The sequence below is a fragment of the Hoplias malabaricus genome, chromosome 3 (assembly GCF_029633855.1).
Source record: "Hoplias malabaricus isolate fHopMal1 chromosome 3, fHopMal1.hap1, whole genome shotgun sequence".
NCBI classification, from domain to species: domain Eukaryota; kingdom Metazoa; phylum Chordata; class Actinopteri; order Characiformes; family Erythrinidae; genus Hoplias; species Hoplias malabaricus.
In genome coordinates, this window is record NC_089802.1 from 44760973 (window position 1) to 44785068 (window position 24096).

Below are 24096 nucleotides of genomic sequence, written 5' to 3' on the forward strand. Positions count from 1 at the left end.
GCTCTTGCTCTTGATGCACTGTTTGCAGACTTTGAGGAGATATAAAGGTACATTTGTAACAGGGTTCACCTCTCGGAAATGGTTTTTGGTTCATGACTTTATTTGGGCACAGAATGGCGAACTGGCGGGAGGGGTCTCAATTATGTTTATACACAATGAGGTAATTTGTTAGGATGTAATAAGCTTGTTATTTTAAGAGGTTCCAGATTTTACCATGCTTGCTTAAATTAAACAATCATTTGACTCATCAGAAAGCCAAGCAGCAGTCAACTGCATTTACTGTAATCCTGAAAGGAGGAGTACAAATCACAGCTGACATCTTTCTGTAGAGTTATTTTTTATGGCACAAAGGATACAAGGTCATAGCTGTTTTGCTTTTGTGTATGTGTGCACATGTATGTGGGTGAGTGAGTGGGGAAGAGGAGAAAGTGTGAGACTTGAGCAGAAAGGGTAAGAAAAGAAAGGGTAAATCATTGACATGGAACGAAAGGATACTATTCTGGTACGCTTAGAATGAAAACGTGGAGACGAGGGGGGAATAAATGGGGGTGGCTCAAAGTCAAGGATGACACAATTCCTGCCTGTCAGGCCCCAAACTCACCTTTCGAATTGCAACTTTGTTTATCTTTTTTTCTGGTGTATGAGAGACCAGTCCCCACGCTGGTAGGTGGGACTGGGGGGGAGGTGAAGCAGGTAAAGAGGGGCATATCGATCAGGGCTGGCCCAGCCTGCAGGACTAGTGAGCTGTGAACATTCAATGTGTAGTGGATGAGTGCCTCTTGACTGAACAGCACAGGTCATGAGGCAATTGCTGTCCAATTCCAAACACTATAGACTTGCACCTGTCATCACAGAATAGACGCTAGGATCAACTTTTTTTTCTGTTTTTCTCATATTCTTTTTTTTTTCCTCTTTATTTCACACTGGACTTGGAAGGTGTCTAACTTTAGATGATTGGCTTGGCTTGACAAGAAGCCATATGGGTTGAACGTTACTTATTCTTTTTTTGCTTATTTTGTTAAATTTATTTTTGTGTTACTGTCTGTTAACCATGGCAGATTGGCCATTTAGCAGATCATAAAACTAATTCTTACCCAATAATTTTTATTATTAAATGATTTCTTTCATAAATCAGTAAAATTATATGTACATGTTTATGTTTTAGATGCTGTACCATTTATCTTTGTCCTTTTTCCTGAAATCCAATCAGACCTTTGACGGAGATCTCTCAGAACCCACCTCTTTTGTGTTCTGGGGCATGATGCAGTGTCTGATGGCCTGGCCAGGAGCAAATTGAACCAGCCCACGCTGCAATCTCTCGCTGCTGCGTGGACACTTTGATCATAACCCTCTCAACCTGTTGGCATTTTGTTTCTGTAACATTTAGCACCCTGCGCACAGGGCCATCAGATGCAGCCATTGTCCACCCTCTCACCGAGTGCTTTCGTGCCTGCTGTTGAAGTGTGGGCGTCTTTGATAGCCCCCTTTCAGATATAAAACCCTAAACATTGCTAAATGAACTTTTCCAATAAATGATGCTGAATTGCTGTTTCATTTGCAGCATGTAGCTCCAGGCGGTATATTCATACATCAGGAATTTCAGAGAAAGTGGCAGCTTAACAGATAATAGATAATTGGGTGGTGTCAAGTAAGCATGTTATTTATTTTAAAATATCATGATTGTTCTTGTTTATGTTCATTAAATTAATCAGGCATTTGGTTTTTATCCTTATTCTTGTATCCACCAGTCTTACTTTTATAGTCATTTAAGCCCATTTTGAGCATTGGCAGGAACATCCAAGGCTTCAGCAGGGTTTATACAAGACATCGCCTCATCACACTGCAAAAACTGTAAAGCAAAGCCTTGAAGCTCAGAACATTGAAATATAAAAATGTCGCAGAGTCCTGATCTGAACCCAGTCAGTAATCTTTGGAAGGGTAGTGCAGGCAGTGGTCTAAGATTTGATGACTGACTTGTCCTTACGGAGGAAGCATGCACTGCCTTGACCCTCCCAGGCTGGTAGCATTGTGTCTAACTGGGGGAGTCCAAGCTCCTAGTTGGGCTGAATTTGTTGACTTATGGCTTACCAAACTGTGGAAGTGACTTGAATGAGGGTAGGACAAAATCAGATCACAGCAGTTTTCAGTTTTGATCTATACTGTTTTTCTGTAAGTGCTATAAGGCATTTTGTTGTCATAAAATGAAGTGGCAAGGACGTTTCAAAAATGTATCAAAATGCAAGGCTGCTCATTTCCACATCAAGCCCATTTGAAAGAGAAGGGACCAACCATTGTGCACTGCCCTAACATTGTGGAATGGCCCAATGAAAACAGGTTTGGCCAATGGGTGTCAAATTGTGCATGAAATGACACACAGTCTCATTATATGACAGGAATTGTTTCTAAACTACAAATCTCTCATGGAAAGGTGCATGAGTATGTATCTCAAATATCTAACATAGAAAATGTTTTTGAAGCACCAGTGCTTCTGATAAAAGGTCACCCATGTAGGCTGAGAGTGAAAGACACTCTTGGCAGATTGATAGTCCACTAAGGATCTAGAAGCATTTGCCGATTGTGAATTCAGAGAGCATGCATGAAGTGTATTTTGACAGATGACAGTAACAGATTGCCTGATATCCAGTTGGATTTACACCGTGGCGATTGGCAGAGCAGAAGTCTACTCGACTGTAACTGGTTATGGCAGAGAGGTCGTATATTGATCAGTATTTCATTCCTGGTTTGACAAGGTCAAGTGCAGTACGTGGAATGCTCAGGTTATGCATTGAACATTGAGCACTTCTAGATTTGTTTTTCACGCCAAATTCTCTTTACTTTTATATGAACAAATAGAAACTGCAACAAGCAGAAGGGGGTTTCAAAGCCAGAGACCACAACAGCGGACTCATAATCACTGTCAAGCTGCTCAGTATTATCTAATAATACTATCCACACACTCTGGATGTTGTAATGCTGTATGGAACACATTGACATTACAAGTGTCCAGCAACTAAATTGTAATACTATAATATCATCCCATGTCATATGAAATATTGTGTTTGCTGCAAGTTGATCGCCGAGGTATTGTTCTCCGGTGCTGGAATATAACTCTTTATTTTTTTAATCTCTTTTGACGGAAAATGTGGTTTCTATTTTCCTAACACTTAATTACAATGTGTAATAATTTTTATGTATTTAAAGTTATGAATGCTCTAGCTTTTGTTCAGTGAATGAATGTCTGGTATATAACTGCTGGCAGTTGCTTTGAAATCCTTCCGAAAGTGTGTTTTAAGGTTTATCATAATTACACTGATGTTGTTATCACTGACCTCTACGTGTGTCCCTTGTCAACTTTTTCACATCACTGTAGAGATAGCAAACCGTTTTTGACATCTTAAAAGTTCATTTCAGCTCTGTAAAGCCAGCATGAGGTGCCTTGTCGTCTGCTTCTTGTATGATGGTAAAAGGCTTTAGTGTCTCTCCCTTAAGTGTCAGTATTGTCTTTAGTACTCTCCCCTTCAGCCCTCTATGTAGCTTTTCAGTGTGTTGAAGTCTTTTAAGCCACTGTTGACGCAAACAGTTACTTTCCCTTAATCAGATTATGCACGCTTTAATCCTTTTATTTATTTTCTCTGGCTGATGCAATTTTGCACCGGTGTGGATCGATCCTTGAGGCAACGTGCCTCAGTACTGGAATATGGCTCACCCTGCACAGACGGCTGCTCGTATTGATTCATGCTTTGAAAAACTTTTTGGGAGGAAAATGTTTTCCCTCCATTTCCATCCCTGCTGTTATTTCCTTCCTTTAGAACACCCCCCCCACCCCACACACCCCACACACAGAGATACACACATCTGAATATGATTCGAAATACCCATATACATAATAAATCACTTTAATTATCATCCTTTAGCTATTGCATGTGTTCTGTTCGTACTGGTCGGAGTTGTGTGAAGTAGGTCACGAGCTGAAGAAGCTTTGGGATGGCAATGCTTACTGAGGAGGAAGAATGATCTCATCCATGCATAAAATAAGCTTCCCCAGACTTTTGCTCACACATCGATATCAGCAGTATCTAAATGATCCAATTAACTCATTCTTGACTGATCAATCCCCCTTACCCCCTCCAGGATCTCACGAGGCAAACAATACCCCCAATCCCACACTAATTGCAAGCATTAGGTTGACACGTTGATCTGATCTCTTGTCAGTTCCACAAAGTACTTGGATAATTGTAAACTTGGCACGCATCCGCTTAAAACCGTGTTTGGGTTTCAGATATGTATGATAATGCATCTTAAGCTAACAAGAGCATTGTTAAATACAAGAACTCCTTGTGCAGGCTCTGAGCTTCATGCTATGTCATCATTAAGCAAATTCAGTTTAGAGTAGGACACAACATTGCAAGTTTTAAACATCTTGGGTCTACATGCCTAAGCCTTTTTTTTTTTTTTTTTTTTTTTTTTTTAAAGAAAGTTTAAAAAGATATATTTTTTTTCTTTTTCAGTAAGACTATACCGACTAACTGACTGCATCTTGTAGGTTCAGAATTATTGCCTGTAGAATATCAATTCACCTGTTAGTTAGTTCACTCAGTCATTCATTTATTCCTTTCAACTGCTATATCCTGTTCAGGGTCGAGTTGGGTGTGGATCCTAACCAGAAAGACAGCTTTGTGGTTGACATTCCATCACAATGCAACACGTTGAGCACAGACTGGCTTTCACACACAGACACACTTACACCTATGGAGACATTTGAAGAGCCAATACATCTACTAACATGTGACGTCCAATTTGGGAAGCTTTCATATCCAAAATCCATTGCTGGGGCATGGTTGTTTTGTATTTAGTTGCTTTGTCAGTGTTTACATTTGACTCCATGTTCAGTGTTATAAATATCCACTGATATTTCGTGAATTATGTGCTCTGTGTGGTGCTTGGACACTTTAAGGAACTTACACGATAGGTTGAGTGTAACGTCGACTCATTGAGTGAATCGGTTCACTAATCGAGTGCAAATTCAAATCAATTATTCGAAAATTATTCGAGAGGTCTGACCTCTTGTATACACAGCCACAGTGAAACTCGGACGACACACAGCTTGCCTTTAACACTGGGTTATACTTCAGAATGCGTGTTTGTGACTGAAAACTGAGGAATAGCACATTAAACAAGTCACAGAACGTACTTTGGAACTTTGAAGGATCTCTTATTGAGTGTTTCCTACAATGGGTTGATTAATCACGGATCACTGGACATGGCAGAAAGCCACACACAAACACATCGGAAGCCTTGATAAGAAACTGAATGCATGCATGAAATGAATTGTGGGGGTGGTGGGAGGGGGGTGGACGACGTTGCCAAGGCGGCCACCCATCGTTTTCAAGGTGGCTGCCCTAACTGTAAAGCACTGTGGGGAAACCCTGAACAATATAAAAAGAAAAATCAATATAAGCGATATAGGCAAGATTACATGGAGTAGAAGTCGCTCTTGATTATTTTTCGTATAATTGGCCAGCCCCAAGCTTTTTATTTTTTTTTTAAACTGTTTTATTCTACTCCTGAATGTAACAGCTTGTGTGGATCCCAGGGAAAGAAGGTTTGAGTTATATTACTCCTGTCTTTTTTTCATTGACTGCAAAGTCTTGCTTATGACATTTTGAAGCCCTTAATAAGGTCTAGCTTCTGCCTATCTTTCCAGTGCTTGAAGCATTATTGCACTTCCAGGCCTCAGCAGAGTCAGGCTTACTGAAAACTCCTAAGAACACTTACAGGATTTCTGTAGAAGGGATAGAATGTGCCTGGTAAATATTTCACTAAAAGACGGGCTAAAGGTAAAGGTAAACTTTAAGCCTACCAAGGACACATGCGCAAGGTGTGATTTCAAATGAGTATAGGGTACAGACAAAATCAAATAAACTGCCGACCCTGCATTAATTTAAAAATTGAAAAAAATCCTGTATGATCTGGGATAAGCTCCTTGTTATATAATTTAATTCACTAGGACATTTCTCTGTCCAATCCTTGAATATGACATCAATTTCACCTTCGGGAAAAACAATACTTGTGATTGCTGTTATGTTCAGGAACAGTTCTTGGATGGCTGATGAATTGATTAAAGAATAAATCTCAAACACAAAGACAAGTTTATACTGAACATATTAAGCATCAAGCAAATTACTAATATTAATATATAATTGTAAACGGATTACAGAAGTGATTTACTGGAAGGAAAAATATATCTCAATACATTTTAATGTAATGATTTTTCTGGTCTCTTTTTACAATCCAATTTCATTCCCCTTTTTCCCTTATGTCCATCTTGGCCAATGAAACTTTAGTGTTATTTCAGCCTGGAGTAGCAGTGTGTCACTCTTCAGAACATCCTGTGATCACTCGATCTGAGCTATGGGCTGCAGCAGACAGATAATGATGTCCTCACATAATCAGATAACTCTGTCTAGGAAAACAGTAGTTCAGGAGACATTGCCAGATTTCAATGTGAGAAAAGAAACATGAGAATGAAGATTCAGCTGTGCTGCCCTGCTGACTCGTATTAAAAAAAGTGCAAAACATTCAGCTCTGATTAATAAATATATCCAACCTTCTAATGTCAGCTTACTGCCAGCTTCCAAATTACTTCGAAGAGGATCCCAATCATACACAGATCAACTCATATTGACTCACGAGGATATAAGGACATCCCACTGAGAGTGAAATTGAAATCAATCTACCATAACACGCATTCAATGTCCGTAAGGAGCTACCATCTGCAGCAGGTCAATAAATGATCAGAATGGAGCACCATCATCAGTACTCTCATGCATATCTGAGCAACAGGGGGCTTTGGAAAAACTGAAAGTGCTGTATGCATATATGACTAAATTCACCGAACTTTGACGGAAATGAGACATGTTTTGGATGCTCTGAACATTGCAATACTATAATTTGATAAAAGGTCTGAAATATTTGAAGCATTGAAAATTAAAGTGATTTTTGTGTGTGTGTAAATAAATAAATAGAGTCAAACTTGGAGGATGTTCATCCAGATTTTGCACTCCATAGCAATAACAAAAATCATAAATATGACACACAAACAGTTTCTCTTAATTAGCCACATGTTCTGGATTTGAAAAACACATCAAACCAAGTAAATTACATAATTTTGCTTAATGGCATATTTTTATCTGGATCAAACAGATGCAGAAATATTGAAGAATCCGTTATGGAATCATTAACTTTTACTTCTTTGAATTCTTTGAGGCACAGACTTTATTTGTGAAAAAAATTATTCTGTATCAGGCTCATTTTAACTTTCTTGAACAGAGGTTGACAGATCAGCTTTGCAGGATGTAGCCTTTTCCCATACTACAGATTTGCTGAACTGCCTACCGGGCTGGCCTAGAAGAGGCATTTTCGCTTACTGACTGACTGACTGACTCCTAATTTTGAAACCCACATGCGCGAGTAGGAACTGTTGGTTTAGCCATATTTCACAGAGGGAACTTAAGGTGGTGCTACTTTGTCTGTTAGTGCAGCCAGATTTCACTAAAGATTTGACTTTCACAACTAAATTTCCATCAAGATAAACTGTTTCGCGAACCAGAAAAGTTAGTTTTAGTTTAGTTCCCAGCTGGAACAGTCGGTTCTTCAGCATGAACCGTGGCTGATTAATAGGAAATAAGACAAGAGCACTCTTCGTTTCTGTGTGTTTCTGGGGCTGTGTTTGGCACGAGACCATGCACGTTAGCCAGAGTCTTGGCTCAGCGTTGGTTAGTTCACAAGCTCAGCAGGATGACTCGGAACTCTGCAACATTTACACACATTATATCTCACCGAGAGGAGGACTGCTGAGTTTGTCTTATTTCACATGCGTGTGTGTATTTGCCTGAAGTATTGTAAAGGGAAGTGGTAGGGAGACATTTTGTGGCATTAGTGTGTGTAAAAACTCCATATGGCTGCATATAGTCTCCTTAAACTTCACATGCTTCTACCTTTTATGTTGAATAAATAATTAATTCTTAAAATCAACAACATTTTCTTGGTGGTCTTTGTTCTTTGGTGGTAGAAAATCTAGTATATATTTTTAAATGAAATGAACAATAAAAACACTGATGCCGGTGTTATATTTTATGAACATAACTTTGTGCTCCTTTTTCCATTTCTGTATTTATTAGTCCTGCCCTCCATATTGTCTGTACAACACAATCACAGAATAAAAAACACATGGAAACAAAGACATTGATATGAAGTACCAAAGCTTCTCCAGACCTTCTAATGACAAGGGCATGTATATTGTGGTTGCCTGTTTTTTAAATGCCAGAAACACCTCTGTGACAATGGCTAATGGCGAAACTAGGCTTGCCTAGTTCCTGTCTGCTCTTGTTTAATTTCTATCATACACTTTCAAAGTGTTTGAGATCCGAATTGTTGGCTGGCTATGCCTTTGAGGGGATCTGTTCATCTTGAAACTTCGTATTTTTTTCTATCAATGGAATGAAGTATCAAAAATTTAAATGTACATTTTGTGATGAGCTTTGAGGTTAAGATACCAGTCTGATCTAGTCCTTAACCTAAAAAACCAAATATAAACATACAGATTTAAATTATTGAAGAAATTTGATTTATTTAATGCAGACATGTATAGATGTTGTTTACTACACCAACAAATGCAGTTGTCATTTCTCAGTGCTTATTCATCCAGTTACTCAGTCCACAGTTGTTTCTCTTTAGCACACCATAACCTTGTTTTCTGCTGTTTGTGTTAGTGCAGGTTTTGGTTTGGCTTTTCATTTTGTAAATCCCATTTCATTTCATCTGCTGTATTTTTTACAGTTCAGTCATAAACAGTGACTCCTGTTTCCACCCATCTGTTTTTCTGTTTTTCATTTATTTTGTTTCGTTGAGTCTTCTATCGTGACCCTTTGACGTCTTGCTTGGTATATCCGTGAGAATTCTTTTATAACTCTCCCATTCGGTTTATACACGCATCAAAATTTTAACACAGCTGACTAAGAAACACTAACCTCTTTTGCCACACTCTGTTGGATTTCCTTCTTGAAGGCGTTCTGTAATCATTTCCATTGTTTCACTGGCAACACTCTTGTTGGGGCCATGTTTTCTTTCAGTTAAATAAAGTCCAGCAGTTTAAGAACTGTAAGCAGTACATTTTTGACTGCAGACTAATTTACATTTTTAGACTTGTATTTTTTATTTTATTTATTTATTGTTATATTTTTCCCCTTATTTTAAGAAACCAGTTTCCAAGGTGATTCCAGCTTTCCGCTGGGCTGCTTGATTTGGAACCCATGCAGACACTGGGAGAACTCATCACAGATGGTGACCCAAGACAGGGTTTGAACCCACAGCCCCAGGATCCTAGAGCTGTGTGACAGCAACACTACCTGTTACGCCACCATGCTGCCCGGGGATAGAATAATAAAGGTGAAATAGTGTTCACATCTCTAATAACACAGTGGACACATTTTTTAAAAATAAATTTAGGTGTGTATGAGATGCACTTGTCTGGAAGGTCATATTTAAAATGAATGTCAGCTACTGTAATTGCACAATCTGGGTAATTTGATTTTAGACAAATCTCATGAACGCATATAGCATGGTGGACTGTGAAGTGCAAATGTGCATTTATTGGTAATTGTACAATCTATAATGGTGGGCAGCCATCCCATGCAACCAGGAGCAATTGGGGGTTAGATGTCTTGCTCAAGGACACTTCAGCCATGGGTTGAGGGAGGAGAATATTGCTGTTTTTTTTTTACCCTGTCCCCTAATTTTCCTACCTGTTATGGGGATCGAACCAGAGACTGTCTAGACCCATACCTGCTTTTCTAACCATTAGGACTCCAAAGGTGTTACTTCAATAGTATAAGATTAAAAAATGTGTTTTATGTCACAGTCTTTGTCTTGGGGCTATTTTGAGGAAATACACAAATATAAAGGTCTGAAACTGAATAACTGTAGAAAATAAGTAAAATGGTGTGGAACATGTCTCCTTCATAGATAGAAGGTTAATGATTAGTGGTGGGCTATTTGTGCTTTTCCACATGCTTTTCCTATTATACAAACTTTTTCACTTGACAAAGTTATACCTGCTGCATCATCCTGCTAGTCATCATCACATATTAACCTTAAGTGAAGATTCAGATGTGTCAGATATTCACCTCAAATCTCCGTTTTTTTTGACACTGAGATACAGAATGAAGTGTCTTTTGAAGGTTTGACAGAGTGCAATAAATTGCTCCCTATTCATGTGAAGATTTCAAACAGCTATAATACAGTCTTCTGCAAATGCATGAAAGTGGGTCCACTATACTTCACACTCAGTAAAGCTGTAAAAGTGCAAAGGCTCCTGCCATCTTAACTGCCTTCCACTTCCACTTTCGGACTACATTATGGCTTTCTTCTAACTTGTAGGACAAATGCATAGATGTACAATTACAGACTGTATCTGTTGTCACACCCAATTTGTTAGACTCCCATCTACCTCATTCATCATTTATTTTTCTGACCATAGGGCTTGTGTTGACCAGATATTATTTGGGTGGTGGACCCCCGTTTGCAAGGACGACACTATTGTTGCATTTCCATAAAGCCGGAGACAGGCGTTGGTGTGGAGACAAAAGGTTGATTGATTGCCTGCTGATTTTTTCAGACGTTATTCTACAAGTACTTTGCACAGTATACAGAGTAACCTTCAGCTGACACCTAGCAAACGCTTGTCACACAAGACAGATTTAATGAAGTGCTTGTGGATGGAAGAAACACAGTTCTAATACTGAGGCCAAAATAGTTTGTGGCTCCAGATGAAATAATTTAAAATGTATTCAAAATACTAACCACTACTGTTTTGACTGTTTGCTTTTTATATAAACAATGTACATAAGATGGTGTCAAAGTAGCAATATCTTAGTTTTCTGTCTGTGAAGTATGACAGTAGGTATAAGAACAACTTAATTTTTTGACATTGCAAATTTCAAGTGGAGAATATAGTATAGCATTTCTTATTTAACAGTGTATTTGCAGATGAAAACTAATTGCTAGCACAGTAGAAACTTAACAGTTGGCCTGTTGGCATCCTTTAACATATCATTTTATTAATATGCTTGTATATATCCCCCCTCCCCATTTATTTAATCCTCTTTTGCGGTAAGTGGCCTGTTGCCAGGTGTCTGGGATGACACCGTATTGACGTGAACTCCTTGCTCCCTATGTCTGAAGCCTCCCACAGCCTTGGTGTAAATTTGGATGACCAGTTATCACTCTTGACTCATGTTTCAAAACTGATTCGCACATGCAGGTTTCTCATCAACAACTTTTGAAGCATTTGAACCTTTCTCTCTCAGGAGGCCACCTACGTGCTTGTTCAATCTTAGGTCTCGAATACTGCAAATCAATCCTCACTATTCTTCCTCTATGAGCCATCAGGCCCCTTCAGCTCATCCCGAACACAGCAGCAAAGCTAGTCTTTAATCTTAAAAAGTTCACTCATGTTACTCCACTGCTGTGTTTCCTTCACTGGCTTTCAGTAGATGCTTGCATCAGATTTAAAACCCTGATTCTCCCCTACAAAGCCAGGAATGGACCAGCCCCTTCCTACATCATGGCAAGTGTCAAAACCCAATCTGTGCCTCGAGCGCTTTGAGAATCGGATATGGCTCAGCTTGAACCCCCATCCTTCAAGTTTTATGAGAGACAAGCATCAAGACTCTTCTTTGTCCTAGCTCTCAGATGGTGAAACAAATTCCATTGGCTGTCTTCAAACACAGATAAAAAACGCATTGATTTATGCAGTATTTGGATGATCGCTAAACCTGCAGTTATTGAAATGTACTGAATTGTGTATAATGTCTTGAATTGCACTGTTTGTCTCTCCCAGACATCAGCAATTACTGTTGTATGGCATGTTTCATATGTTAATTTTTATATTTCTCTTATTAGATAGTTCTCTTATTTTCCACTGCACATCATCGTCTCGGATCAACTCTGCTCGGTACGGCTTGATGCGTTTTTCTGTGGTTGCTTTTCCAGTAGCACAGAACTCCCACAATTTGTAACCACTGACGTTGCAAAACCCAGTCTCTAATGGGAACCGTCTGTAATATTAGGTGTTGTTTACTTGTAGCGTATTTGTGTGTTCCTTTTGTTTTTGGACTGAGTTTTCCTTGTTGCAGTGTCCAGCTCTCAATGGACTCTTTTGTCTGCCACTTATTCAATGCGAGTTTGGACCTCTTCAACACACCACAGCATAATTATTTTGAGCTGCCATTTTTTTGTATAAAAAGGCTCTCTGGGCACTCAGTGCTTGCAAGATTTACACGTTACATTTAGTGCTTACTCTGCTTGCTTCATACCAGGTGTGAGCAGGGACTAAAAAACTACCTTCATACCAGGTTTGCCAGATTATGGGCAGCCATGACCTAATGGTTAGAGAAGAGAGCTTAGGTTTGAAAAGTTGTTGGTTCAATTCCCATGACTGGCAGAATAATTGGGGTTGATGGGAGTGAAGGTCCATGGCTGAGGTGAGCTTGAGCAAGACACAGAACCCACAACTGCAGAAGATACATTGGGTTGTAAGTTCAATGACAAATAATTGCACATTTTATTTAACTTAATTTGGCTAAAGCAATATAGCTGAGCCATTTTGACCTGTGAGCCACAGCCCCCCCGTTGGCCTCAGTGGTACTGCGAGTGCGCTATTGGGGAAATCTTCAAATATACCTCAACAAACACATTGAACAGTGTGATAAATACTGTATAAATAATTTACAAAAATAACACATTTAGTTTGAGCTTGTTGATTAGTTTTGCATATTACGCTCACATGGCCGACAACGTTTGTAATGTTAACTAGTGGGAACGAAACTTCTGTCTTACTGTGTGAGTTTTTCAGATAAATGGTAAAAAAACAGGAGGTCGGACCTATAAGTGAAGTGGCCACACTCTTTGACCGAGCAGCCCAAGCATAAACCAAAACAAGGGACATACTGCAGTGAGTATCTACCACTAGGCTTCACATTTTCTGGAACAGAAAATAAGCTATTGCCTTGTGTTGTGTGCTCAGAGGTCTTGTCTAATGAAGTTTTGAAGCCAGACATGTTCTGTTGCCTCTTGGACACTGAATGCACAGTATAGATCTAAACCTAAAAATAGTTACTTTGCTTGTTGTGCTGTATTTGATTCGAATTTATGTGGTTGATTACATTTTTGTGTGAGCCGCGGAATGCTTTGCAATGAGGTGAGTGGGCCGCCAGTTGCAAAGGTTGGGGATCCTCTGTTCTAAGACATTCTTAGAGTAAATTGACTGAAGCACTTTTGTAATTTGCTTTGGATAAGAATATCTGCTGAATGCCATGCATTATTTTGACTTGGACAGTCTTGTTTAGAGCTAGGTTGTCCAGTAAAAACTGTTAATGGTAAAATATCACAATAAAAACCCATAATAACCCATATACTTCCTTCAGCATTTTGCACCCCGTAACCATTTTAAGGTCTTCATGAATGATTTATCGCAACTTGATTTAGATACTGTACTAGTATATGGTCAGGTTTTATTTATTTATTACTTATTTATTTATTATAACACTGTTGAAATCTGGCAACCCTCACTGTGACAGGTTTACAAGCTGAATGTTTTACCTGAAGGATCAGGCTCACTGAGATTAGATGTAATGCTCGCAGTCATGGTTTGGACTGCCTTGTTAAAAAGATATTTGATCATTTCAGGCTGATTAAAGTGTGTGTAGGATTCACTAGTAATGACCCCCCCCACCCCCCCAAACACACACAGCCCTCATGAAAAATATTCTTGTGTGTCTGCTACAATGGCATGTTTTTTGGATGCTTCCAATTAGATGAGGGTCTGTGTCCTGTAACAGGGAGTCAAATGTGGCAAATGAAAGCCGGTGTGTGATGTAATGATGCATTTCCGAAATTGCCAGCGACCCCAGCTATGGACCTCCGCACCTCATTAAATGCAAATGGAAGAGCTTGTCTAATTCTTCCACTCCATTTATGCTTCTAATTCTGAGCTGAAATGATAAAAAATCTTTGAACTGGAAACGGTTATGGCTCCTTTCTGTTGTGAGATAAGAGGTGTCGCTAAAGGGGGAGTGACAGTTTGGCATGCTAGCCGGCTATTTATTTATTTATTTATTTATTTATTTATTTATTTATTTTTCTTTCCTCTTGGAAAATAAAGTGCTCTCGTCCTAGAAAGTTCAAAAAGAATTCTAAAGGAATTCTGACGACAACCGGGGCAAAGCATTCTGAATCCAAAAACACCGAAATCAACACCTTGTGAAGATTTTGATCATTTTTATTTTTCATTTTGGGTGGGACCTGTGTCCCTATGCTTGCTCCAGGGCCTGGAGGCATGCTGACAGTCCCTTGAAGGCAGTTCTCTGAGTGTAAATCAAAACCAAAAGCCCCTCAAGGTTGGATTCTAAGGCACTACATTTATAAAGGCTGGCAGCAGTGGATATTATTCCCTCTTTCTCAACTGCATGCTATAATCTAGGCCTGGAGGATCCTGGTTGAACAGGTACTCTGAAACTTAATTTAACAACAGTGCCATGCTTCATGGAAAGCAGAGGGAAGAGGCTGGTAGAATAGGCCATGGGGTTACTTCATATTCGGAGCAACATAGAAGCTTTCTTTCTCATCTGAAGGCAAAGCAGCTGTGAATACACATGGCATGGTTTCAGGCTCCCTAGCGACTCTCAGCAGGCTCCACGAGAAAACAAACACACACGTTTATCCTCCTTGCCCTAGCTCCTACCCAGGAGGATGAAAAGATAAAAATACAATTGTTGGTTCAAGTGCCCTGTGAGCTCCTCTGGGCAGCACAGCTAAGGTCGCAGGGTTGTATTAGCCGAGGTCTGGGCAGTCCAGCTTCCACTGACATTTGAAGCGTGAGGTTCACAAGAATTCTTCCTGTACTGGAATTCAATGTCAGAAAGGAAAATCGAGACAAAAAACATGGTATTCAGTTTATTTAATTCCAGTTGTGTATTGTAATACAAAATGATATAGTCTAAAAGATAAAAGATGCCTTGCAATAGTCAGAGACCACCTTTCACTCGTTTTATTTTCAACCAATGCAGGAAAAGAAAACCTTGGGGATTTGTTATAGTAAAAGCGAACTGTTGATTTGATGCAGGAGATTGCACAAAAATAAGAAATTCTCTCTGAATGCAGCAGGAATCATTCTGTGAATATATTCACTTTAGTAAGAAGCTCCACTGGGCATAATGCTTTAACCCCTAAGTGACATCAGACAATTTTATTGTGATAAACCACCGCTCTCTGCGCATCGTCTCACCTCAGCGTTGACTTTTCAGACTGGTCCAGGGGCTTCATGGCCAAGCCAAAGCAGTTCTGGCTCACTGCCCAGAGTAGAAGCCATTGAAGAATGATTTAAATTCAGTCTAGAGAGAAGGCGGGTTGAACGATCTATTTGAGATTATCTCTGAGGATGTTGCGCTTCCCTGGCGATGGCTTTATCCTGCATGAGAGATTCATTGTGCCCACAGTCATCTCAGTGGGGACACGGGGCCTTGCCTCATGCTAACTTCCCCAGCATCCTCATTATAGGGCACCTGGAGGGGTCGGTTCAGTGGCCCGTGTGGTGAGGATGGAAGTGAGCTGATGTGTTTCGGACTCAGCTGTGGAGGAAAACGCATGAAGATGGCCAAGTTTTGTGTGGGATGTCTTCAGTAACTTCTGTTCCTACATGGATATCCACGTTTGGAGACTTGCTTCTTTGCAGCACCTAGAGGAATGGTAATATAAGAAAGAGAGCCTTGTTTCTCGACCTTATCCTCTTTGCTTTGGATTGAGATGTGGTCTTTATGGCTCTGGCTCAAGCTTATGCAGATGTTGTTGTGTAGGAGTCTGGAAGTAAATGTATTGAAACTAAACAGAGCGTAGTTGCAAACTGTTGAACACATCTATATTAATAATGATATTTGCCTGAGTTGGAATCATATTTTTCTAATGATACTGTAAAGGGTTTTATAACAAAATACAAGCAAATCTATGCTGTAGATGAAGTGCGACACCATTAAATGACACTTGGCAACAAGTACAGGTGCATCTCAATAACTAAGAATATCATCAAAAATGTATTTATTTCAGTACTTCAGATAACGTGAAACTCAAGTCATTATCTCAGTAAATTAGAATAATCAACACAAAACACCTGCAAAGTTTTCCTAAGCCTTTAAAATGGTCTGTAAGTCTGGGTCAGTAGGCTACACAATCATGGGGAAGACTGCTGACTTGACGGATATCCAGAAGACAGTCATTGACACCCTCCTGCTGTATCTAAGCATGATAACTAAAAATAGTCACGTGGAAGCTGAAAGTGTGGTAGAAAAAGGTGCAAAAGCAACAGGGATAACCACAGCCTTGAAAGGACTGTCAAGAAAAGGCCATTCAGAAATTTGGGTTTTAGGAGTGGACTGCTGCTGGAGTCTGTGCTTCAAGAGCCACCACACACACAGACGTATCCCGGATATGGGCCACAACTGTTGCATTCCTTGTGTCAAGCCGCTTGTGACCCATAGTCAACACCAGAAGAGCCTCACCTGGGCCAAGGACAAAAAAAGCACTGGACTGTTGCTCAGTGGTCCAAAGTCTTGTTTTCAGATTAAAGTAAATTTTGCATTTCATTTGGAAATCAATGTCTCAGAATCTGGAGGAAGAGTGGAGAGGCACACAACCCAAGTGGCTTGAGTCTAGTTTGAAGTTTCTACAGTCAGTGATGGTTTGGGGAGCCATGTCACCTGCTGGGGTTGGTCCACTGTATTATATCAGGTCCAAAGTCAGCGCAGCTGTCTACCAGGAAATATTAAAGCACTTCATGCTTCCCTCTGCTCACAAGATTTATGGAGATGCAGATTTCATTTCCAGCAGAACTTGGCACCTGTCCACACTGCCAAAAGTACCAATACCTGGTTTAATGACCACAGTATCACTCTGCTTGACTGGCCAGCAAACTCGCCCTGATCTAAATCCCATAGAGAATTTATGGGGTATTGTCAAGAGGAAGATGAGAGACATCAAAGCAACCTGGGCTTCCATAACACCTCAGCAGTGCCACAAGCCGATCGCCTCCATGCCACGCTGCATTGATGCAGTAATCCATGCAAAAGGAGCCCAGACCAAGTATTAAGTGCATATACTGTACATACTTTTCAGTAGGCAAACATTTCTGTATTAAAAATCAATTTATAAATTGGTCTTATATTATATTCTCATTTTCGAAGAGAATGACATCTGGGTTTTCATTGGCTGTTAGCCATAATCATCAACGTTAAAGCAAATAAACATTTGAAATGGATCAGTCCTATTGTAATGAATCTACATAATATGATTTTCATTTTTTGCATTGAATTACTGAAATAAATTAATTTTGGAGGATATTCTAACTTATTGAGATGCACCTGTGTCTCTTACTTTCAGTCAGATTTAAGGCAGTCAGTTATGCTCTTTGAAAAATTTAAAAGCGTATGCCCATGTTCAGATTTTTTATTATTCTTTTAAAACATATTTTCAGATTCTCTGAAATTAATCTCATATTTTGAGCAATTCTTCACTGTTACTTCTCTTCAGTGAGATGCAGGAGCAGTGATGAATAACGAGAGCTAAGGCTCTATCTTGAATACAGTTCTGATGTTTTTTGGTGAAAGATTTGTGGGACAGACACTCTGCAATTTCATGACCCTGGGGAGATTCTATACAAACTATCACATTTGCAATAAATAGGTCAGTAGCTATAAATGTTGTGTAGTGTGAGAAATTCAGTGATTCTAAGACATTGTATGTGGGTAATTACTTGAGTGGACATTTATATTTTGTGTGCCTGGTAAAGAAATGTGTATATAGGGTAGGGTAATTGGATGAAAATGCTCTTATTTGTTTTTGTCTTTTTAATATTAATATTGGACGTCTGCCTCAGAACAGTTTTCAGTGACTTTGGTTTGGTTCTGTTACACCAAAATGAAAAATGATTGAAAGGAGACAAGCTGGAAGATACCATCCTCTAAATTGATTTTTGGTCAATTGGACATGTCTGATCAAAAATGAGTGTTCCTTTTTTTATCAGTCATGCGTGTGGGCATATATGGATGTAAATCAATAAGTCCGGATGGTTTCCCTCTTTAAACAACCTGCACTGTTGAATGGATCACACTGTTGCCATGGCTGCATGCACACAAAAGGATATTGAAGAGTCAAAGCTACTTTATTCAACATCCAGGGAATATTTCATATTCTAGGTCATTTTCAAAATATTATTGAGTAAAAGGACTCACAGGCTGTGTTTTGGCCAGTGTCCAGGAAAAAAAAGGACTAAAGGTTACCATCGGAATTCTGAAATAAGAGACATCACCTTTTTGAGGGGAAAAAATACCCAGCAGAAATATTGACAGAATTGTTGGTGTGAACATTTGACACAGGCCTTAATAGGAAAGCAGTCAGACAGACTAGAACACGTATGCCTCTTCGCACCTATAGTTTACAGAGAAATTGAGAGAGAGAGAGAAGCTCTGACAGAATGTCACTTGTCCAGTGTTCACACTTTCAGAAATAGAAGTGACAAACCAAGAGTGCGTTGCTAGCCGCATCCTGTCAGACTCTGTCAGAAATGGCAGCTCTAATTAATGGACATGAACAGCTTGGCAGTAAAAAGAGCAGCATTTGGAGACTACGGACCAATGGCTCAACCTTGTGTCTTCCAGCATGACAACATTACCAACTGGTGTAGTTTGAGCTTGCTCCAAATCTGCAATACTAAACTTTCAGTTTTTCAGCTTCCCTGTGCTCATTTTACAGGTTATTTAATCAACTACCCCACATTAGTGCTGCTTTACACCTGGTATCACTTCAACTCCTGAAAACGTTATATACGCTCTCAAATATGGGGGGCTCTGGAGTAATGCCTCTGAAGAACCACTTCTGTCTCCCCAAGAACCTTTCAGCTGATGGTGTTTTAAAACTTTGAAATCATTCAATTGGAATGTTCTGGGGACACTGAACCTGAATGATAACACTTTATAGTAACAGACCCTGATTAAAAAGCAATTTGATTGTTGTCTAATAGTTTAACACTTCTTTCTCCCTAAATGTTTCAGCATTTTTATCAGTCATGAAAGTTTCATTCAGTTTAAAGGGCATCTTCCAAATTATATACAATGACAATTTCTATAATGCTAAAATATATGCTAATTAAGGGAGAAAATTTTCATTATTTGTATGTTAGGAACTAAAGAATTAAACATTTGGCAAAATAGATTTTATAAATGCATAGTTATCATGTAACTTAACTCTCTTTTCCTGTTAAAGATTAAGTTGCGATTTATTAGAGCTTGTTTTTATTAGGGCTTAAGCACTGCAGACCCAGTCTTAATGCTAGCTTTAAAAGTGTGTTAAGTGCTCTTGCCTCTGTGTGCTGCTTATTGCCTGTTGTAAATTCAGTTAGTTGTACTTGGAATTGTAAACTTCCAGTTCGTGGAGAAAGGGCAGAGTGGATGTCCATTGTGCGTTCGGCAGGAAAGCTGCTCTTATTCACCAGAAATCACCAATTGTTTATTATGCTAGTCAATCTTGCAGAAGGTTACAATCTGATTGAGTGCTTTCGCCCTCCACGAATCCATCTGAAAGAGGCTCTAAGTACCACCTGTCGTGTGCTGATTGGCGAGTAGTGTGGACTAGTTTATTCACTTCTTGTTCCAAGAAGGATCTGAAGATGTGAAAATACAGAGTGGGATAGAGGGCACGTAAGTCCTATACAAGTGTGACCATGTTATGCTTATAGAATACCGCCTCGGTATTATTACTGTTATGACATATCACGCGTCGTATACAACTTACTTTGGTTGCACCATTTTAAAATGCCAACTGCTTTTTACATTAAAAAAAGTTGTCAGACTGCTTGAAATATTGCTATATCTTAACGTTGTCTAAAATAACAGGCAATTCTTTCATAGAATTTAAAACTCACTCACATTTAACAGGCTAACAATTACCCACTCAAATACTCTTTTATCACTACAGTTATTACTACTTTTGAGGGTTTGTTTTGTAATTTCTGACCTTGGATCATCCTTTTGCTGCTGCAGTAAACACCTTTTTAGATTACAGCTGGTGAGTGTTGGTTTTGCTGTTAGGACAAGATGTTCTTTTTGGCTTCTTTCTTGTAATAGACTAAAGTGGTTGTTTTAAACACGGTTTGTTACGTTACGTTATGGGTAAATAAGTCAGAGTGGTACTTTGAAGAAATTAGTTTGAAATGCCATTGTGAGGGGTCTCGGCAGACGTTTTCCAGCCATACATGCATAAGTAGATTCACTTTAAATTATGGAATGTTGTAATTTATTTGAGAGAGCAGCTGAGTATTGCTAACTGTCAACTTTCTTCAAATGTCCTGAACCTGAAATCAAAATGAGCTGCAGCAGTGAAATCTAAAAACAAACACGGGACACAGAAATGGCTACGATTAGCAACATTTACTGAAAAGGATACAATTTTTTACATTTGTATACTTGTTTTAATCGTGGAGATGATCAAACAGAGAAGGGAATATGTGTTTGTTTGTAAATTAATTTGCGCAGAGAAGGACAGTGGTGAAGCCAGAAGTTGAGTTTAAGGTGGCCTTTTGCAAAACTGGGTGGGCACAATTATTCTTCCAGAATTAAGGAACAACTTCACATGGAGATGTGTGTGCATCTGGAACGGCCAGAAAAGTGTTTCGCTGTGTGGTGTGAACTAGCACATGGGGAATTAGCTATGGACAGAGATGGGTCAGTGCCCAACCACATTAGACTAAGGCCCAGCCGTAGCCTCAGCCCTGTTGTTGAAAGATGGTAGGATTGAAAATGGTGTTAAAACAGTGAGTACTGGAAGCAGTGTGGTGAGGGACATGTTACACCATATTAAGGAAGGACCCTGTTTATAATTAATATTATATACCCTTATATATTGTTCTTAATGATGGCCCCTGCCACAGGTATCAACATATGTCCAAAGGTTATGTTAGGAGTTTAAAACATGGAAAAGACCTCAGCTGCTTTGGTCAGTCACTGATTTCAGGGGCTAATGTAAAACAGCTCACAAACTGTCTCTCAGTCACCACAATATCTCAGTGAAGTTTATGGCTTATATGTTTATGATCTCTTCTGCTCGTTGTCTTTTTGATTAGCATCTCGCTGCACAACCAGGGCTTGTTTGTTTACACAGAGTACAGGCAAGGGGCTTAGATTCACAGCACATCACAGCAGCTCTCACTCTCTCTGTGTGAAATGTTCTGTGGTGTTTTAGTGCTGCACATGTACAGACACTCGCCTCCTATGAACAGACAGAATGATGGACAGTTCAGTAGCATGTCATGTAAGGTTAGCATACACTGGGCCACTGCTTTGATTTTTGGGCAACTGGAATTGAGGCCTCACAAAACAGGTTTGCCCATAGGCCTGACTTTAGAAGCCACACAGCTTGGTTTACGCATGTCATTTGGCAGAATACCTTGATCTTTGTACAATGCAACAACAGAGCCAGTTAGCCAATTAGCATCATTATGCGCTAGAGATGAAACAATAAGTTTGAATTGCGGATGACATCGTTCCACCGTTACAAAGCCAACAGCCTTCATTATCTATGCCTTGCCGGTGACTTCAAAGCAAGTCCCAAGACTGTTCAGTCTATTAAACTTGCTGCTATAGCCAATTATGGTTTATTACTTGACTAACCGTTGCCTTCATTTCTGCACTTACTTGTAAACAGCATATGACACTGTTGGGAGAGAGGATTGGGCTTGTCAATCTGCAACTTAATGATTGTTCATAAGTTTCTGCAGATAAGCTTGGGCTGCACTTCAAAAACTCCTTAAGCTCTTTGTGCTCGGAACTGAATGAATATTCAGAATAAACAAAGCCGTAAAAGTCGGCTATTATGTGACAACTCTATTGCCATTCCACATATCACAGATGTGAATTAATATTTAAAAAGGATTGTTGTCACTGTGCATAAATCACAAGATGCCCCCCTCCCTACATTCACTACAGAAATAACAGTTGCCAGCCCACAGTAAGTTAGCATTTTCAGTTATTAAGACCATTGTGTTCTTAAAGGTGCAAGCCATTTTATAACATGATATTTTAAATAAGTCATGGAATAGAAAACTGTAATTATTATATGGAACCGACATACTGTAAACTTTAAACATCTTAGTAACTTACTTCAAATACAAATCCCATGTAAGCTAACGAGAACCATAATATAGACAAATCCCAAAATCCTAAACTGTTTTACAGTGATGACACAATGTTTATGACACCTATACTTCAACTGGCCTCTTCTGGTTGGTTTTGCTGTTTCCCAGGGCATTATATGTGAATTTGTTAAACATGTTTGTAACCTGCTGGTTCAAGTCCTGCTCCCCTGACTGTCTGTGAGGAGTGTGGTGTGTTCTCCCTGTGTCTGTGTGGGTTTCCTCTGGGTGCTCCCCTCCATGGTCCAAATAAAAACACATTGGTAGGTTGATTGGTGACAAAAAATATCTGTAGGTGTGAGTGTGTGCTGCTCTGCAAAGTTTTGTAGCCCACTTCAGGGTGTGTTCCAACCACCCAGTGATTCCAGGTAGGCTCCAGACCCAATGAATGAAGAGTGTTTTATGTTTAGATATCTATTAATATAATGTTCATTGTTTGTTTGTGTTTTTTGTTTTTGTTTTGTGTGCCTCGCTATACTTACGCTTATCTAAATTTCCCTGCTGTCAGACTGTTGAAGGATTATTTCATCTTACCTATCAATTATTAGAACTGTATAGTGCAACAATTTTAATGTGTGATGACCAGGGAAATAATCTGCTTTGTGTTTCCTCGATTTACAGATGGGCTGGAGCAGTAGCTAAGTTCAGTAGCTTACCACACAATAAGCACATTTAAAAATGCTGTAAATGGGTGATGTTCATATGTGACCTGCAATATAGTTGTCCAAGTTTAAGCTTTAAAGGGACACAATGTAAGAATGGGCCTTTTTTTCTCTTGAGCACCCCCTACCTGCTGCTGAGTGTAATTCACACATTTCTAACACACATCTCTCCCTCCCTTGCTCGCTCACTTACTCTCAAAACATGACTGGCTCACTCATTTAAACACGACTCGTGCACACACTCGCCCTCTCTCTCTCTTTCTCTCGCTCTCTCTCTCTCTCTCGCTCTCTCTCTCTCTCTCTCTCCCTCCCAGACAAACACACACCTCTCTCTCACGCTCTTTCTCCCTTTTACTCACTCACTCATCGAGTGAAGTTTACAAACATAGCAAATGGCTCTGGGGCTCCAGCTGATTTCGAGCCGGGGAATGTGTGTAATCAAATAAAATAATGTTGACTACATGATAAAACCCATATATCACTCATAATACACACTGGACCGTGTAATTACAACCATAAAGTGTAACTTTGGTGGTACACTAGTGTTTAAACCACAGCGATTGACAGTAAAGCCCTTGTTACCAGAATCGATGTCCAATGCTAAAAACTGAGCTAATTCGGCTAAAGTAAGCAGGCACTAGCCCTCGCCCTTGTTTATCAGTAACTCTCAAAACCGGGTTATAACAATGTCCTCAACAAAGCTTGGATCCCACCGACACAAAGTGTAACTTCAGTCATTTAATCCACACAGCAACCGGTGAAAAAGCCCTTATTACCAAAATCGATGTCTCACGCAAATAAGTGAGCTAATTCGGGTAAAGTTAGCAGCTGCAAACCCTGGCTCACTGCTCAGTAACTCACAAAAACTGATTATAACAATTTTGTCAACAAAACTATCACTAACTAGCACTGCAACACATGAAAAAAGGGGCAACAAATATTTACTGCTCCAGCTTGTGTCCTCGGGTCTGTTTCAGCTCACTCTACTGTGTAATCTCAGTGCAGTATTAACTCTTTAACGGCCACTCATTCTCTCTCTCTCTCTCTCTCTCTCTCTCTCTTTGTACTATTTGCTCTCTCTGCCATATATTGTTTGTACCAGGAATACCGAGCTAGACTTTTCTTGTAGCTAGTGAGGTATGT

At 39.5% G+C, this 24096-nt stretch overlaps 1 long non-coding RNA gene across 1 annotated transcript in view; it reads left to right on the top strand.

Annotated features, from left to right (window-relative positions):
- Nucleotides 1-9820, top strand: part of LOC136690681 (uncharacterized) — a 45824-nt gene extending 36004 nt beyond the window's left edge. Inside the window, exon 3 of the long non-coding RNA XR_010801748.1 lies at nt 9257-9820. This is a non-coding gene — a long non-coding RNA (uncharacterized lncRNA). The remainder of the gene's footprint in view (nt 1-9256) is intronic.
- Nucleotides 9821-24096: the final 14276 nt, after the last annotated feature.